We start from the raw sequence: 16813 nt of genomic DNA on the forward strand, positions 1-16813 counted from the left end.
CGAACCGAATGACATACGTGTGGACGCTTCACTTAGAAAGGCATGAAGGTTGAACATTTTTGCAGCATTCGATAACTTTAAAGCTTTCTGCAGAAAACACAAGCAGCTTTACTGATATTTAGAAAAGAAAAAAACAAAAGGAACTCTAGGAAAGATATGGTTTAGGGACTTTGCAACTATGAGTTGAGAATGTTCTGGGGGTGGTTGGAGATAGCCAAGCGTAATTCCAGTGCCCACCAGTTACACGTCACAGAAGAAAAGAGGACTGTGTCTTTGGAAGCTCTATGTAAGGTAGCAATTGGGAATATTATTGGTTCATTATAATATGCCATTGATAGATATGTATTGAATGCTCTCACCTTACAGACTATTAAAAAAGACAATAGCGATATTTCAGACAATCAAGTCCCCAGACCTGGTGCTCCCGGGGGATCCAGTGTAGTCCTCCTGTGAGGAATCGCACACTCCAGCAGGAGTCGCAATACAAGCTTCCACCACATGGTACCACTGTTCATACATGATTCTTCAAGAAAGTGTGTACTGTACCACAATACCTTGAGGTGGAAATTTGCGTGGCTGTGACTGAGGGAATGCTGCAGTACAGAAAAAATAATTAAAAAAAAGAGAATGTAGGTTGGATGCCCACAGAGGTTTGGGTCCACGGCCTGCCCAGAGACAGACCCTGGAACCATCCCTTGCTGTTTCGATGGCTAGAGGGCTGAGGAGGTTGGGCATCTGCTCAGCTTTGAATATGATTTTTTTAAAAATCCAGAAAGTCACTAAAAAAACACAAAGGTGAAAATACATCACGGTTATTTGTTCAAATGAGATAAAACCTAACATTTAAAAAACACTGAAGTTCACAAGTTATGATTTACTGAGCTAACTGTAATTTGCACCTCCGCCATGTACTTCTAATGATCTCGCATATTGCATCGCTTGTGACATGGTAAATTACATCATTGATTACATCACTGATTAGATCACAAATAGTCAAATTGTATCATTGTACTGGTACAAAATGGTGATATGGCGGAAGCGCAGCGGACGAGCGCAGCGGGCGCGCCAACTTCGCGCCGAAGTTGCGCCAAAGTCAGGCCCGTCTGCGCCCGTCCGCGGCGACTGGGACTAGGGGCCACGCATTCTGCCCTTTGTCCTACCTATATCTCTCAGGAACTCCACTCCCTTCGGCATTTTGGCCCTCTCAGCCCTCGCGCTGCTAGCACTGCCCTATCCAACGGCATATTTGCCTCCCTCACTCCCTCTTGCCGCCCCTGTTCCTATCCCCTGTGGCGACCCTATTCTCCTACCTCCCTCGGATATGTCCTCAGCATCTCAACTCATTTCTGTGGTATACCTTAACACCCGATCGCTCACCAAGCATCAGCTTGAGGTCTTCCAATTACTGGACAGTAGCGATATTGATATTCTTCTTCTCTCTGAGACTTGGTTTACAGACGATTCCACACCCGACCTCCTGGTGGCCATCCCCCCAGGCTACTACATCTTACAGACCAACAGGGGAACGGGTTGAACGGGTGGTGGGGTCGCTGCCATCATTCGCTCCCAATATCTCTTCACTGAACTCACCTCAATTTTTATCCCAAACACTGATATCCTTACGTTAAAATTCACCTCCCCTCAAATGTCTTTTATATGTGTCCTTGTTTATCGTCCCCCTGTTAATATGCCCTTATTTCCCTCACAATTTGGCAATTTCATTTCTCAATTAGTTATCAATTCGGCTAAAATCCTCATCATAGGCGACTTCAATTTTTGGCCGCAAGACCCTCGGGAAAGCAGTCTGTCCGCTGATTTCACAGTTTCGCTTTATGGCCTGAATTGTAGACAGCACATTTCAGTTGCGACCCATATTAAGGGACACACTCTTGACCAAGTATGGTCGGCGAATCTTGCCATCTCCCCGCCCTTAGTCTACCCCTGTATTTGGTCGGATCACTTTTTTATTTCTTTCTCGTTAAATCTCACTCTACCCATCCGCTCCCCTCCCATTGTTAATTTTAGAGCACGCAACTGGAAGCAAGCTGATTTTCCTCAGTTTCATTCTATTTTGCTAAACACAATTCCCAGTGATTTTCCTCCAAACTCCTCCCAAACTGCACCCTTGATGAATGGCTGAGACAGGCTAGTGACAAGGTTGCCCCAATAAGAGTTGTCAAAATTAAACGTCCTCATGACGCTCAGCGTTGGTACACTGACCAACTTAAACAGGAAAAATGAACTCTTAGACAAGCCGAGCATAGCTGGCGACGCAACTATGACCCCTCAGCGTTGGTACACTGACCAACTTAAACAGGAAAAATTAACTCTTAGACAAGCCGAGCATAGCTGGCGACGCAACTATGACCCCTCATTAAAAACCACCTATATGAATCTCCTAAAACTCTATAAAAACTCCATTCTCCTGGCCAAAACCTCCTATTTTTCACAAAAAATTCTCAGTTCAGCCTCCAAAACCAAAGACATTTTTTCAATCGTTAGAGAACTTTCTTTGCCTGACCGTATCACTGCGCAGCCCCAACCTTCACAAGTTTTCTGTGATTCACTTAATTCATTTTTTATTGAAAAGATTTCCTCTATTAAAAATAATATCCCTTCCCCCTCTCCTTCTAGTGTTCACCTCTTACCCCCCAGAAAGCCCTGCTGCCTGTCTGAATTCCCTCCCATTTCCCAGACTGAATTAATCTCTCTGTTACATGCAGTTAGTTCAGGCTCTCCGAACGATTGCTGTCCCCCCTTAATCCTGAAAGCTGCTTTTTTGGCCTGCCCTGGCCCCCCCTGGCTCTTCTTAATTACTCACTTGCTACAGGTTCTGTCCCTAATGCTTTCAAATAAGCAGTCATTGTACCTATTCTCAAAAAACCTGGCTCTGACCCATCTGTCCTGAGCAACTATCGGCCTATTTCCCTCCTACCGTATCTGGGGAAGGTTCTGGAAACTTATGTCACTCGATGCCTCAGCGCATTCATTGAGAGGTCCTCCTTCCTCGATGACCAGCAGGCTGGGTTTAGACCAGCCCACTCAACCGAAGCAGTCATCGCGGCGGTGATGGATGCGCTGAGACTAGGTGCTGACCGGAACCTTACCCAGGCCCTGGTTTTATTAGATCTGTCTGCGGCGTTTGACACAGTCGATCACGATATCTTGATAGACCGTGTCAGAAATGCGGGCATCCAGGGCCTGGTTTTAACTTGGATTAGCTCCTTTTTACACCTACGTTCTCAATCGGTTCACTTATACACCTTTTCTGCTTCTTTCTCTTCACTTTCCTGTGGTGTCCCTCAAGGTTCTGCCCTCTCGCCCCTTCTATTTAATCTTTATATGCACCCTCTGTTGGCCTACCTCCGTCACACCCCAGTAACTATTTTTAATTACGCAGATGACTTACAGTTAATCTTCCCCATCGATACCTCCTCTGCTTCCCGTACCAACTTTCAGTCCACTATGCTTACCATCTCCGAGTGGATGCATTTCAGCCAGCTGAAGCTCAATCCTAGCAAGACAGAGCTTGTCCTGACAGGAGGGTCTTCCAACCCCTGGGATTCCAGTTTCTGGCCCCAATCTCTTGGCCCTCCACCCTGTCCTGTCAATACCGTGAGGAGCCTTGGCGTGATTATTTCCAGCGATTTGTCCATGAGACCTCAAATCAACGCCGTCACTTCTGTTTGCTTTTACCATCTGCGCAGAATTGGCAAAATCCGAAGGTTCCTCACCACAGAGGCTCTTGTACTTGTGATCATGGCCCTTGTTATTTCTCGTATCGACTACGCCAATTCCCTTAATGCCGGGACTCCTGCTTGCCATCTCCATCGGCTTCAGCTGGTGCAAAATCAGGCGGCTAGACTGGTTTTTCAACAGCCGAAACACCAACATGTCTCGCCCCTGTTGAGGAGACTTCATTGGCTCCCGGTTGCCTCTCGATGTACTTTCAAACTGGGATGTACTGTTTTTAAGTCACTAACTGGTCTTGTTCCTGCTTTTACCTCACGCAGTCTCAAGCGTTACATCCCGTCTAGGAACCTGCGATCTTCTGATCACAACCTTCTAACCATTCCCAGGTTCAAACGTAAAAAACATGGCGGCTCCTGTTTTTCGTTCCTTGCCCCCTTTACTTGGAACTCCCTTTCCGCCACTATCCGACTCTGTCCTGATTACATATGCTTCCGTAAACTCCTTAAAACTCATCTTTTCCAGCTAGCTTACAACTAAACCCTCAGGCCCTCCGCTATGTTTGCCCTTGAGCGCCATGAAACCAATTGGTGTCCGTGCGCGGTACAAAACCTTTTAACATAACATAACATAACAGATGGCATCACTGATAACACTATAGACATATACAGCATAAAGTTACTGTGTGCACACATGTGGATGCATAGCATGAAATAGCGTAAGCCCTGGAGGCAAGTCTGATTGTACATACGAGAGCTATATGGTGCGCTGTTAAATTACTAGAGTTTGGGGTGTCAGTAGTACTAAGCATCTTGATGGTCGAAATGTGTCAATTCGGTCGTTGTGACCGTTAAAATGCTTTTTGTTATGTCCTAATCTCAATTTCTGAGTCAGAATTTTTTTTTCGACTACTAAAATTACATTCCAAATTCAAATTAATTCGGCATCTGAAAGGGGCATGTTGTAGGTGTCATTTCCAAATACCAAATCTGTATCTGATGTAGCAATGTTTCTAGATCGAAATCCAGGTTAAAAAACATTGATATTTTACCGACACCTAATGGAGGTGGTAATATAATTTGTTCCCCTTTCCTTTTTTTAATGTAAAAAACATGTTTATTAAAGCGTAGGCAATGGCCACTCTTAATCAAACAAAAAAAGTAAACTGTATTTTTAAACCCAGTCCTGATTGCGATCCCCTACAATTCATATTTTTAAGTACCGATCTATTGGTACATAGGTCGGTTTTTAAAAATCTTTACTGGTTGCAAAAGTAGATGATCACAATATGTACTCAGAATTTTATGACCCCATATTCGTACACTTTTACAAGTTGTACAATGGGAAGCTGACAGAGTTGAAAAATATCAGCTCCAGTCTTGAACATTAATCCTATTAGTTGTTGACTGGGGAAGACGAGAAATGCTGTAAGAGACACACGAGAATCTACCAGAAAGCTATCAAGAGGGCTTAAAATATACATTTTGACATGCATAAACAAGGCCTCAAACTAAATAAGGAATTTAATTAACATTCAAAGACAACTGTCTGGATCAGATGCTCTCAAGAACAATTTTGGTGTCATGCAACAATACTTTGATGCTGTACTGAAGTTTTTTTAATCGAAAATATTCAGAATCTGAGCTTCTATCTCCAAAAACCCAGAATCCTCCCACTGCCTCTAACTCACTACAATCCAGGTTTACCACATGCAAGTCTCTGCAACGGGAAGAGGCCTTAAGACTGGTCAGTCAGTTAAAAGTGGTCATCTTATTAACCTTGGTCTGGCTCATGGATACATCAGATCAGTTCCTTAATTCTTAGAGGCCTTTACAGCCGTGATTAATGTATCTGCTATAGAGTTCTTCCTGACCCCCGAAACACTGCATCATCCTCTCTTTCTTGAATAAACCACAAGCAGATCCTGGAAAATGTCAGTGCCTTGCTACTTCCACTTTTATTTTAGTTATGTTGTAGGGTCACTGCACTGGACACATACTTATTTTTCCTTATCGGTCTTGACTCAGAGAAAGAGGGATGTATGACAGAACAGCAAAGGCATTTACCACAAATGCCTTTACAACAATGCTGGAACCACAATAGCGTCTTTACAATGAAAGGGCCCAACTCACAAAAGTACTCTGATGCAAAATCCTAACTTTATGACTTTCGGAATTCACAAAAGGCATTTAGGAGTAGTAAAGTTAGGATTCCTAACCTTACTACTCCTAAACTGAGAGAAAATCCTAACTTTGCAACTTTCGGTATTCACAAAAGGCATTTAGGAATAGTAAAGTTAGGATCACATGCGGTGTCCCCCAGGGCTCATCCTTCAGCACCACGGTCTTCAACACATATATGACCCCGCTGGCCAACATTGTCAGATCCCATGGTCTCAACATAATTTCCTATGCAGACGACACCGAACTCATCCTCTCACTCACTGATGACTGTACCACCACCAGAACCAACTTCCACAGATGCACGACAAACATCGCCAAGTGGATGAAGAAAAACTGCCGCCAGCTGAGCACAGACAAGACTGAAGTACTGATCTTTGGCATCAGCAGCAACACATGAAACAACTCACTCTGCCCATTTTATGTAAGATTTTCAAGTGGCTACCCTTACACACGAGACGCACTATGACACAAGCCCTCATCACCAGCTGACTGGACTATGGCAATGCCTTCTACGTAGGAATCACCACACACCTCCTACAGATTCATCAGGCCATACAGAACGCTGCTGCCAGACGTATCCTCAGCCGTCCCTGATGAGCCCACACCAACCCCGCCTCAAGCAAGTCCATTGGCTCCCGGAACAGAAGAAATGTCAATTCAAGCTGCTGACCCAAGCACTCAAGGCTCTACACAACCAAGGACCAGCCTACATTAACCACAGCCTGAACTTCCACCAAACGTCAAGAAGACTAATCTCCGTCTCTCTTTCACTTAACCATACTCCCCGCATCTGCCAAAGCAGAAGTGAAGGACACTCCTCCCACATCGCAGCAAAGACCTGGAACAGCCACCCCACACACCTCCAGACCATCACCTCACTTGTGGAATGCCGTATGGACCTCAAGACCTGGCTGTACGAATAAGCCTCCTCGACCTGCAAGCGCCTGGATACCCTATTGGGTGATTAGGTGTGCTTTATAAATCCCGATTGATTGATTGATTTTTTTTTTGAAAATCTCTTTATTAGCAAAGTTGAAGAGCAACAACAGAATATAGATGTGTTTATACAATACCAATGTTAAACTCCGTTGCACATGTATGCGGTTGCTCATAGCGAATATACAAACTTGGTAAATTCGATTTTTCATTTTGTCGATGAATCATAACAACTAACAAACCCCGTTCATTCCCGATCCCACCCTCCACCCTGCGAGTTCCCACTATTCACTCTCTAAATAGGCACATGATCTAAATATCGCTATTTGGGTCATACTCTAGTTATTTACACATAGTTGAGGTTAATACACAGATTGGTTAGGTAACGGAATGCGACAGACGGGTTCGATCTACCCGTGTTACCTCATAGTGCACCATAGGTATTGTTCATGGTAGTGCATATAAGAATGAGTACGGGCGTAACCGCACCCCAATTGGCTATTCACTAATATCCTCATCATCACTGTCATCGCCAGCCTCAAATACCCCCAAAGTGGCAAACCATTCCAGTGAGATAGGTGTCTTGCGAAGGCCCCTACTCTCTTCCCTTTGTAATGCCTCGCCCTCAGCCTTACCCCAACGTACAACTTCCGCCCTCCATAGGTCAGGGTTGGGCGGTGTCGATGACTTCCACCGTATCGTGATGGCACGCTTAGCCAACAACAGGGCCAGATCCGAGAAGCGCGCCGCCACGGTCCTGGTGCGGGTCGATGGACCTAGCCCTAGGAGCATGTGTTCCAGTGTAGGTGATCGGGTCAATGTACCAGCCTTCTCAAGTGAGTCATGGACAGTGGTCCAGAAATACCCCAGTTTGGGGCATTGCCACATCATATGTACCAGAGATGCGTCGTCTGCATCACATCGGGGGCAGTTGCTCTTGGATGCAGGGAACATCATATGTAGGCGGTGTGGTGTTAGGTAGGCTCTATGCAGCAACATCAGTTGGATGAACTTGTACTTGGGATTTCTAGCCACCTTTCTGGGGAATTGCAGTATGCGCTCCCACTCCTTATCTCTTAATGGCCTCCCAATATCCACTTCCCATGTCGCCCTTAGCGGTGCCAGTGTAAGCGCCCTCCCCGATTTAATGCTAACAGTGAGCCACTTAGTTAGATGGCCGCCCGTCCCCATGAGATAAAGCATTGTGACTAGAGGATTTGCAATAGGCTCCCGTCCGTCGGGTGACCAGTTGCGCAAGATATAGTGTCGGAGACCGGCATGCAGGAGAAAGGAGCCGCCGTGTATGCCCTGCGTGGTTCTGAAGTCTTCGAAGGACAACAAGTGCCCCTCCGCAAACAGGTCACCCACATGTGTCACACCCGCGTCACGCCAGGGCTCCAGTAGAGTCGTTGTAAGTGTGCCCGGGCCCAGTGGTATGCCCAAGAGTGGTATTGTGGGGGCATAAGGTGTCCCAGCGGACGTATATTTCAATGCCCTTCGCCAATGTGTGACCGCCAATTTGAGGAGTGGCGTAGTGTTTCTAGGTAGATCCGATCCAGGCAGGAGCAAGATGTGTATTTTCCCCTTAGCATGGTCATCTTGGGTCAGATTAATCTCATGAAGATTGCGGCCCGCCACCCAGTAAGCCAACCATTGTAGCTGACATGCATAATGATAAGCCCTGAAGTCCGGTAAGCCCATGCCTCCGGAGTTGGAGGGAAGCTGCAACTTAGCCAGCCCTATTCGCCTGCGGCCATGTCCCCACACAAGTTCTGTGAGCAGGGAGTCGAGGGTCTTGAATGTTACCGCTGGGATCTGGAACGGCAGGTTGGTGAAGTAGTAGATAAGACGGGGCAACATCACCATCTTGGAAATTGCCACTCTGCCAGGTATGGAGAGCGGCAATGTAAGCCAAAATTGAACTTGTGACTTCAGTGCTCTAATGGCCCTCCCCAGGTTGCCGTCTATCATCATGCTCGCCTCTCTATATATCTGTATTCCCAGGTAACGGAAGGTGGTTTCCGCCATCTGGAATTCATGTGGGGCAAAAGACAGGGGGGTCGAATCACCCGCAGCTACAAAGGCGAATCCGTAGGACTTAGACTCGCTGATGGTGAGGCCAGATAATTCTCGAAAATCCTCAAAAACCTGGGAGACTTGGCCCAGCTCACCCCTCAAATCTCGGAGATATAATATGATATCATCCGCGTACGCAGAGACAATGTGGTCCGTACCATGCCGCCGTATACCGTAACGGGGGGCTAGCAGCCTAAGTCTGCAGAGCAATGGCTCGAGGGCAAGAACAAAGAGGAGAGGGGAGAGTGGGCAGCCCTGCCTGGTGCCTCTGGCAATGGCCATGGGGCCCGAGATTTGGTTGGAAGTACGTACCCTCGCCGTGGGGATTGTGTATAATAATCTGACCCAAGCGAGGAATTCCGGCGGGATCCCATATTTTGATAATGTGGCAAACATATAGTCCCATCTCAAGGAATCAAAAGCCTGTTTTAAGTCCAGAGAGATGCACCCTTCGGAGCCCACACCCTCATCGCTCCCAAGCATGAGCTGGGCCAATCGCCGAAGGTTCATGGCCGTACTACGACCTGTAACAAAGCCGCATTGATCCTGGTGGACCAAATGTGGCACGTATTGTATGAGTCTTGATGCCAGTATCTTGCTCAAAATTTTTGAGTCAGTATTAAGAAGGGACAGGGGTCTGTAATCGGCCAACTGCAAACCTTCTTTGGCCGGTTTCAAGAGGGACGTAATCAGAGCTTGCATGGTGGATTGTGGTAGAGAGGCTGTGCGTAGAGCTTTGAGATAAACAATGTGTAGTCGCGGGGCCAGGAGGTCCATGTAAGTGGCGTAGAAGTCGGTTGGCAGGCCATCCGATCCAGGGGCCTTACCCTTAGGGAGGGTTCTGATTGCCTGTCTGATTTCTGCCAATGTTATGGCACGCTTTAAGGCTTTATTCTGATCTGCAGTAAGCTGCGGGAGAACCAGTTCCGCCATGAAGGTCACTAATGCGGGTTCGGACAGGGGTAGTGGGGGGCCATATAGCGCTGTATAGTAGTCCTTAAATGCTGTATTAATCCCTACTTGGGTGGTAGCCAGCTGGCCAGAGTGGTCCAAAATCCGCAGAATGGGTTGGCTGATCGGGGAGTCCCGCAGGATGCGGGCAAGTAGGGGGCCGGCCCGATCGGCCTGTGTGTGCTGCCTATTCGTGAATTCCCTAAAGTCAATAACTCGCAGCTCTTCCAGCAGCTCTGCATGTCTAATACGTGCCTCCTGCAGCGGCGGAAAGGGAGCGTTGGTACCCGCTGCCTCGTTCTCTAAGGATGCAAGCGAGCCCTCCACCTCCTGAAGCTGGCTAAGTACCTCCCGCTTCCTTCCCACCCTAGTAGTCATAGCAGCCCCCCTCAGACATACTTTGAAAGTGTCCCATTCTACCTGCCGGGAGCTAGCCGTGCCCGCATTCGTGGAGAAGTAGGTATCGATAGTGTCGGAGAGGGAGGACCGGAAAACCGAGTCCTCTAGGAGTTCAGGGTTTAGCCGCCAGGTCGGTATGGGGGCTAGCCTCCTACCCCACTGCCATGTAATTTCCACGGGGCTATGGTCCGAGAACGTTTTCCCCATGTGTTGTGTTTGGACAATCAATGCAGTAAGGGACCTTGAGCAGAAAATATGATCGATTCTGGTGTGAAGCTGGTGGGGAGGGGAGAAAAAGGTGTATTCCCTGTCCATGGGGTGAATGCTACGCCACACATCCGCCAAGTTCCAACCCTCAGCCCAACTCGCAAGCGCAGCAGCCTGTTTCCTGCTCTCAGTAGCCAGTAAGGGGGGGTGTGACCTATCCAGCAGAACATCAAGTACAGCATTAAAATCTCCCCCTATTACCCAGCGAAGGTCAGCCCAGTCTGCAAGTACCCCGTTGACACTGGACAGGAATTCCAACTGGTTCGTATTAGGCGAGTACATGCATCCCACAACAACTTCCTCCCCATCCAACAGACCCCTCACAAACACATAGCGACCCTCCTTATCAACCCGTTGCTCTGATTGATTGATTGATATATTGGTAATTTGCTCAGACTTGGCCACCAGAGGAATTCTCATGTTATTCTGGTGCAATCTACCTTCAAGATTAGCCCTGTTTTAGTTTTATCAGTTTGAGCCAGATGTACCACCGTTTAATTTTGTGAATCTCTAATTGCTATTTTGTGCGACTTGCAATTAGATACTCGCAATATGAAATGTACTAATGTTTTTCAGGCACATTTAGTGATTTACAATGGGGTCGCAAAAGACCTGCCTCATCAATATTCATGATCATGAGGCAGGTCGCAATTTGCCACCCATTGGAATGGGAAATAACACAGGGATGCTGGCCTGCTCGGGATAGCAGACCACCATGTCTGTATTTACTTTTAAATAAAGCAACCTTTTTTTTAAAAGTGCATCCCGTTTGCAATAAAGGAAAACAGGATGTAAAGAAAAATAAAAGCGTTTCAGATTAATTTTTTAAGAGTAAGCAATGGTCCGTGGAACAACTGCCTCCTCTTAGAAAATGTTTTTCTGCTATTCACAAAGGGGAAAGGGTCCCTTGGGAACTCCTTCCCGCTTGCGACTGGCTTACCACATACTTGAAGTAGGTGGTAAATTGTAATTGTTTTGCGACCACATTACTATCACAAAACAATCGTACATGCCCTTGCGACTCGCTATTAGGAAGGGACAACCTTGGTACGCCCCGTCCTAACTGCGACTCGCAAACCCTATTTTGCAAATCAGTTATAGGTTATGGGCTCAAAAAATAGGATAGGTTCATTGCACAAGCCATTCTAGCAGTTGCAAGCGGCTGACTCTCAATTTGGGACTGCTTAAAATGGTTGTACATCTAGTCCTAAATTACTTGGAAAGTGCAGTCAATTTATGAACAGAGTCCTGGGTGGTATCCTCCACCCTGAAACCCTCACCTCTGTTTCTATCAATCGAGTGCACTGCTTATCCAATTGCTCCTGGAAGTGGCCATCCACATTAGATATTATAGAGCTTTTCAGGTTTGAGGGACCCCTTGTGTTATGATGCAACCACTATTGTCAAAGTGAGCCCAGTTATCACCCTTTGCATCCTCCAGGACCCAGGTGTGGTGGATACAGGGCTGTGCCCCTCTTCCCCCCAGCATTGATAACAATCCCTCTTGAAACAGGTGTAATCAAGCCCCTGGATGGTATGAGTAAGGCAACCACATTTACCTCACCCTAAGCCACACGAGTCACTGCTGTATCCAATATGTCCTCCTATGCATCAGCAGATGGAATATAGCGTTTGGCTCTCCCACGAAGGTGGCCCCAGGATCCCAAATCCAGAAGTTGCGTGGTCCAGTACCAGCCAGCCTCACCCAGCTATCAGTGGACAGGCCAAACCATTCCTCAACACACCTAAGGGCAACAGCAGTTTCCAATTGCATGTTCTGGGAACGCCAACATGACCAACAGCACCACCAAGCCCCAATAGGCCGCAAGCACCTCTTGCATCTGATTTCCAGAGAGGATAACAGGCCTGCAGACGGATTTAAGTTGCATTGACAGCACATATGTTATTGACCCCCTTTTGGTTAGACTTGCTTTGCCATTGTCCACAGCACTGTCAGGTTGGTATTTACTTGATCAGGCCCAGTGAGTATTGAAGAGACCCCCACTGTGCAGCCTCACACAGTGTGGGGTGGATGCCCAAGGCACAGGCAACAGTGTACAGATCAGTCCCATGATCTGCTTCGCAGACATTCCCCCATCCCACCACTCTTCAGTTAACAGCTGCGATGGGTCATACCATCTACCAGCAATTTGTATTAAACCTGCTAGGCGAACTCCTCCATCCTATGAGAGAAAGGCTGATTGCCTGCCTGTTTTGCCGACCTCAACCATCACCAGACAATCTAATGGGGTCATGGGTGTGCCCTCCATTGTCACATGCTCAAATCAATCGATGTTCATCGTTGATGATCAATGTGGGACCACATTTTAGCAGCTTTATCTTTCTGGCAGAGACAGCATATCAATTGGGCGGCCAACTTTGCGCATGGCTCTCTGGCACCCATGGGCCCTAGCACTTATTCTTCTACAAACTAAGCACTGAGCATTAAGATGAAAATAGAAAGGGAACAGTACTTCAGTGTTTTAGAACTATATGCTCAGATGGTGTTACAAAGTATGTATATTCACATTTTATCCGTTTTCAGGTCTGTGAACAGTTGGATAATCCCCTTTCAATAGGCCTGCTCAAGTTGACTAGATGTTTAGGGCGGATTCTGGTAATGTGTCTCCTCAAGAGCTGCGATCTCCAGGGCCGGACTGGGAACCAAAACCGGCCCTTGCAAAGTGCTTGGCCACTCCTCCCATCCCCCCTGTGGGGGGGAAGGAGCAAACTGTTTGTCATGGCCGATTTCATTACAGTGGCTGATATTGCAGCTATTCTGCAAAAACGGCCCTGTAACAAAATCGGCACCTAGGGGCCCAAAACCGGACCGACCCTGTGGGCCCACAGGGGAAATGCCTGGTGCCCGCTACGGCCAGTCTAGCCCTGGCAATCTCTGCCCTAGAGCCTCAGGCACTCAGGTTGCTCTTTTGGATCCTCTGTTTACTCTGTTATGCTTTTGCAGAAGGCATGTGACAATATAGATGCCATAAAGGAAGTGTTTTGTGTCTTCCATTATTCACGGCCTCGGGAGGTCTCTATCACACAAATTGTAAAGCCAGAGAATGGGAGTCTCAGGTTGATCTTAAATTATATATGTGTCTTCCTTCAAAGGATATTTCCTATTTTACTGCAAAGCCATGGAGATCTTGGATTTTCCCTACCCATGACAAAGGTTAAAACTATTGTATTAATATATCATGTGCAAATTGCAAATCCCTTTTAATTGCCATTTGCAAACAAATTTATGTGTAAATTGCACAACCCTGGTTCTCAACTAAAAATGGTACATCTGACTCTATGCTCCTGGCCAGAGGCATGGAAGGGTTCAGTTGCAGACTTCTGGGGACTGGGAAACTTTAAGCCTAAATGCTCAATTAACTTTGCACAACAGAAACCCATTTCAGACTTTCAGTTAGCGATCACCCTTGAAAGCCTGCCAATTGTGTAACTCTGATAAGCAGCATCTTTATATTGCCTTTGGTTGTGAAATCTATCAGGATTTGTTAAGGATTCATGTGAGGGTTCTGTTTCTGACCTCCAAAAGTGAGGGTGTAGCTGTTCAGTCTACTGCATAAGAAGAAGTTAGCAGCCAGGAATGGCTTTATACGTGGAGGCACAGGAGTAGCTTCCTTTCTACGGATTCTCAAATCTGCTTTTGCCAGTCTGTGGTTCTACTATCAGATCCTTGGAGTCTTCTCCATTACCTGACACATGTTTGCTTGATGTTTGAAGATATTCAGGTGTGCTAAAACATATGGGCATTTTCAGGGTAGCTGCCTTCTCTTTGGGAAATGTTGACCTCATTTCATCAAGTCAGAGCTTTCTTCTAGAATTAGTGCAACAAAGCATAGCTTATGCATCAGTCAGTGTATATAGCTCAGTCATCTCATCTGACCATGATTATATGCAGGATGTCATAGGTGGTTAATATCTTATGGTTTTCCAGCTCCCCTGGGGTCTTTCGGGTACACACATTTGTGCTGCTTTGCTGTTGTGTTGCAGATGTTCAGGTCAAGGCAGTACAATAAAGATCTAACTGCTAGGTTGGCTGCATCATTTGCCCCATATACTAAGAACATCATGTATATGGGCTTGGGATGTATTCTCCAGAGTGTTCACATAGGAGGGTGTAACCTTTTCCACATACAGGCAAAGACTAACCTCAATACAGCTAGCTTGAGTTGCAATTGGATATGTGTAGGGTCAAGTGTCTCAAACTGTAGGAGTTAATTCACGACTATGGATCTATTCTTGCAGTGAGTGAACCAGTTGTATATTTCAATTAGAATACCATACAGTTTGTTGTCCTCCAATTTTGAATACAATAAGGAGCAACAGAGGGAAATTGCGGACTAAGTTGCCCTCCACTCAAATCATAAATATCAACAAGGAGACCTAGCCTGCTAAGGCAATCATTTTCTTTACCTCATGAGTAGGACTTGGGAGTATATTATCTTCCTCCACAACAACTCTTTTCCTTTTATTGGTGTTGTCCCAACTAAGAGTAGCCTTAATTTTTACATTTAAAAGAACCAACCTCAAAATTACCAGTCACTGTGTTCAAAAACAATACCCATACTGTCACAGGTGTATATATCACTCAAATGTGCACCAATGTGAAACAATTTGAACAAACGAGGTTAGTAATCACCAGTTATGCCCATGTTTCTCATCATAGGTTGCTACCCCGTAAAAACAAAAATTGGATACAATATCGTGGTAAATGTCCAGAAAACAATGAATAATGGTGAACATATGTGTCAACATAACACAATTCAACCCCGTGCAGACAAAAATTGAGATAAGCCACACAGTCACATCAGATCTACTTTTATTCTAGACTCGTGTGCTTATTCAAATTAAAACATACTGCATGTGTGCAAACCACTTAATGATGGGCCGACATGTTTCATTGCCTGTCAACTGTAGAGGCAATTTCTTCAGGGCTCGAGGACTTGGTCCACCTTTTCTGGACCCTTATTATGGACACACAGTGACCGGTAGTAGCCAGGCCCCTCGTACCAGCTAGCTACCACGTCACACAGGGACTATAAATTCCTTAATATCCCTGTTCCATCAACAAGACTGTTATGTTGGGAATAGACGCGAAAACGGACAACATAAGAGTCTTGTTGATGGAACAAGGCTATTACAGAATTTATAGTTTCGAAGCTGTGACATAGAATATTAGGCCAGATGTATCAACATTGCATTTTGCAAGTCTATAATAGCGAATTTTACCGATTCGCTATTATGGACTCGCAAAATGCAATGTATGTAGGTTTAGCAAAATAATTTGAGATTCCTACCCATTCCTTATTTACGACTCGCTTCCCATTTGCGACTTGCTTCCTATTCATTCCTATGTGCCTACAGGCCCATAGGAATGAATGGGAATTGCATGCGCAATTTGTGAGTACCCAATAGGTACTCGCAAATTGCGCATGCAATTTCAAGGGTGCCAAATGGACACCCTGTTGCACCCCTGAAATATGCATGTGTGCACATGTGAGGGACATACATGCCCTAGGGGCATGTATGTACGCCACATGGCACCTAGAAAAATACACAACTTTAAGTTGGTGGTAAATTGCGATTCCTTAAAGCCAAGTCACAATTTCTTTTGCATTTCATTAAGAAATCGCAAATTGCGATTCCTTAAATGCATTTGCAAAATAGGGAATCTCAATTTTTGTGATTCCCTATTTTGCGAATGCCTTTTGAGATGATACATCCCAAAAGGCTTTTCCTCCTTCGCAAACAAGCTGATTTTGTGAATCGGCCCACTTGCGAATGGGAAAACGCTTGATACATCTGCCCATTTTGATTGCGCTGTCTTACCAAAGTCTATCTTTCTGCCCATGTTGCTTCTCTTTCCTTTTCTTTTCCTTTGTGTTCTTTTTCCTCTGTAGCCTTCTCTTTGCTCCGTTTTGTGTCCTTTCTCGTGCTTGCTTCAGCCCCTCTCAACCCTGCCTACTGCCCTCCAGATCTTCTACCCCCTCTACGACCTCCTAATGGAAGCTGCAGTGCTCTGCTTGCTGCCCTATGCCTTCCTCTGCAACACTGAAGATGTCTTCTCCTGTGCCACCTGCAGCTCTTCCTGTGTGCTGTCCGACCCAATTTAGGATCCCCAAAGAAACATGGATCACAGAGCATTAAATACACCACCTTCAGCACCCTAACAACCTTTTTACAATCCATCATCGACTTCAAAGCTTGGATCACCTCTTGAAATTAAAAAATTTTAAATTCTTGCACAGACTCTTTTGCTTGCTCAAGATTATCACCACTCCAGTGACCAAACCTCA

The 16813-nt window shown here is 46.0% G+C and overlaps 1 protein-coding gene across 1 annotated transcript in view; it reads right to left on the minus strand.

The window, feature by feature from the left end:
* LOC144769959 (alpha-N-acetylgalactosaminide alpha-2,6-sialyltransferase 2-like) overlaps positions 1 to 16813 on the minus strand; it is a 607277-nt gene that overhangs the window by 346915 nt on the left and 243549 nt on the right. The gene's annotated exons all lie outside the window — the stretch shown is intronic.

The sequence above is a fragment of the Lissotriton helveticus genome, chromosome 7 (genome assembly GCF_964261635.1).
Source record: "Lissotriton helveticus chromosome 7, aLisHel1.1, whole genome shotgun sequence".
Classification (NCBI taxonomy): domain Eukaryota; kingdom Metazoa; phylum Chordata; class Amphibia; order Caudata; family Salamandridae; genus Lissotriton; species Lissotriton helveticus.